Below are 2984 nucleotides of genomic sequence, written 5' to 3' on the forward strand. Positions count from 1 at the left end.
ACCCGGACCGAGGTCGGCACCGGCGCCTCGGCGTGGTTTAGGACACCTGGTGGCTCGCGGGGCCACGCGGCTGTCACACAGCCTGGTTCGGTAAGGAAGGCCCAGGAAACCCCCCCCCGCGCCGAGCGGCAGCAGGACAGGGTGAGGTGACACGGGGGAGGCACGCGCCTCGCCGCCGTCGCCACGGCCCCCTTCTCGCTCGGGGGGGGGAAGAGACTAGGACGATACCTCGCTCACAGCGGGGAAGCGAATTGGAAAGGAGACCGCCCTGCCTGAACACCGGACGCCACCGCGGCTCCCTATTACGGGGAGTACAGCAGAGCCGGCCCGCCGGGGGCCCTTTCCGACGCGACCCCAAGTGCCTCATCGATCAGCGAAGGCCACAACGGCCACGGGTCCTGGGACAGCGACAGCCACCGCGCGCCTGCCCTCGGCCACCCGCAAGCGGGCGGGCGGACGACGCGGGGCTCTGCGTGCGAGCGAGCAGGGGCGACATCCGTGACAGGTGCTCCGGCGGCTTCAACACCGGCAGAGCCGGCTCGCCGCGAAGCCTGTCCGACGTGCCCGAGGCCAGCCTCAGTAGGCTACGCCTCCGTACCGGTACCAGTCGAGGGGGTGGGGGACCGGGTGCGCGGGATGTGCCCCGCCACCGCCGCCACCCACCCGCCACGCACAAGGATTCCCTTCAGCCGACTCGGCTGGACCGGGGTAAAGCCGCGACAGGCTCGACTCCGCCGGTCTTCCAGCGTTCAAGTGCCGGCGGCCGCCGCCGGCCACCGGCCTTTGCCCAACAAACGCAGGGAACAGGTTACCCCGGAGAGAAAAAGCCAGGTGTGGAACAGCTCAGGCGGGGGGCCGGGGGAAAGCCGCTGAAGGCTCAGGACACCCCGCCGGCCATCTGCATCCGGCTGCCGGACACCACCACCGGCCAAAAACAAAAAAACGTGCTGTACCCGCATCGCGGGCTCCGGCTTAGGGCCAGAGAGCAAAGGAACCGAGGCGCCGACCAACCTCGCTCACAGCACCGTGCAGACCTCCCCTTCACTGAGCCCGGCTGGTACAAACCAGGGACGCCAGGAGCAGACCGGACACCGCAGGCCGCCCCACGTATGGCATCTGCACCAGGAAAAAAAGAAAGCGGAAAAGAGGACCGAGGCGCCGCCGCCTCGCCTTACCATCATCCAGCTTCTCAGGGGACCAGAGTGGTGGGGGGGGGTAGCCGCTGAAGGCTCGAGACACCCCACCACGGCCATCTGCACCCGGCTGCCAGCCAACACCGGCGGCCAAAAACGTACCGTGCTGTGCCCATGTCACGGGCTCCGGCTTAGGGCCGAGAGAGCAAAGGACCCGAGGAGTCGACTAGCCTTCGCTCACAGCACCGTGCAGACCTCCCTTCACCGAGCCCGGCCGGTAGAAACCAGGGACGCCGAGAGCCGGCCGGACACCACAGGCCGCCCCGCACGTATGGCATACGATACCGGCAACGAAAGGAGTAAACCAAGAACCAGGGAGGCGCCGCCGCCTCTCGCCTTACCATCGTCGGGCTCTCGGGGGGCCGGGGGGGGGGGGCCACCCACCGGTGGCTCGAGACACACCCCCCCCGGGCCGTCTGCATCCAAGCTGCCGGCCACCGCGACCAGCCAAAACCGTGGCGTGCCCATGCCACGGGCTCCGGCTTAAGGCCGGCAAACAAAGGGAGCAGGTGCCGCCGCCGCCACCTCTCGTCCCATCCCCAAGGCCCCCTCAAGGAGCTGGGCAACAGCCCCCGACGGGCTGGAACCGTACGGAGCACCGCTGTGTCAACACACATACCGGCGCTCCCCCCCTCCGCCATCATCGGGCTCTCGGGGGACCGGGGGGGGGACGGGGGTAACCACCCACGGTAGTCTCACAGCTCGGCTCCCCCCCCCAGTATCCAGCGTTCAAGTGCCGCCAGCCGCCTCCGGCCACCGGTCTTCGGCCTCTCCCGTGCACCTCTGCCCGTCCTTTTCTCACCACTCGGCAGCGACCGCCCCAACGCCGCCCGGCTTCGTGCCGTTCGGCATCTCTCTGGGTGCTCTCGGTTCCGTGCACGCTCGCCTGACAGAGCACCGGCTTGAGAACCGTGCCCAATTCCCCGGGGGAAACCACCGTCTGCGGCCGCCCAGCATTCCACTTGGCCGGCTAAGCCGCGTGCCCTCGCTCGGTGGCGCTTGTCTGGAGCAGAGACGCCTCGTGCCCCTATATAAGGAGAATATGGGTCCGCGCCGGAAAGGGGCGCTTAAAGGCAGTGTCTGCCTGCCAGCGGGGGAGGCGCTGCAGAGACGCCGACTCTTACGATGACCTAACTGGAGGCAGCGCGAAACAGCGACCCCTTGGAGGAACTGCCGGAGCCAACAGGTCTGCCCGCGCTCTAAGTCCCGACGGAGCCGGGTAGACCTGGCAGCCCTTTCGACGGACGCTGAGCCGGCCGCCGGCAACGTGGAGCCGGGTACACCTAGCGGCCACCGCCGGTCGCCTCGGAGGTGGGTAGACCTGACGGCCGCCTCACGCCCCGGAGGCGGGTAGACCTGACGGCCGCCTCACGCCCCGGAGGCGGGTAGACCTGACGGCCGCCACACGCCGCGGAGGCGGGTAGACCTGACGGCCGCCACACGCCCCGGAGGCGGGTAGACCTGACGGCCGCCTCACGCCGCGGAAGCGGGTAGACCTGACGGCCGCCTCACGCCCCGGAGGCGGGTAGACCTGACGGCCGCCTCACGCCCCGGAGGCGGGTAGACCTGACGGCCGCCTCACGCCCCGGAGGCGGGTAGACCTGACGGCCGCCTCACGCCCCGGAGGCGGGTAGACCTGACGGCCGCCTCACGCCGCGGAAGCGGGTAGACCTGACGGCCGCCTCACGCCCCGGAGGCGGGTAGACCTGACGGCCGCCTCACGCCCCGGAAGCGGGTAGACCTGACGGCCGCCTCACGCCCCGGAGGCGGGTAGACCTGACGGCCGCCTCA

Source organism: Athene noctua, unplaced genomic scaffold, assembly GCF_965140245.1.
Source record: "Athene noctua unplaced genomic scaffold, bAthNoc1.hap1.1 HAP1_HAP1_scaffold_771, whole genome shotgun sequence".
NCBI lineage: Eukaryota > Metazoa > Chordata > Aves > Strigiformes > Strigidae > Athene > Athene noctua.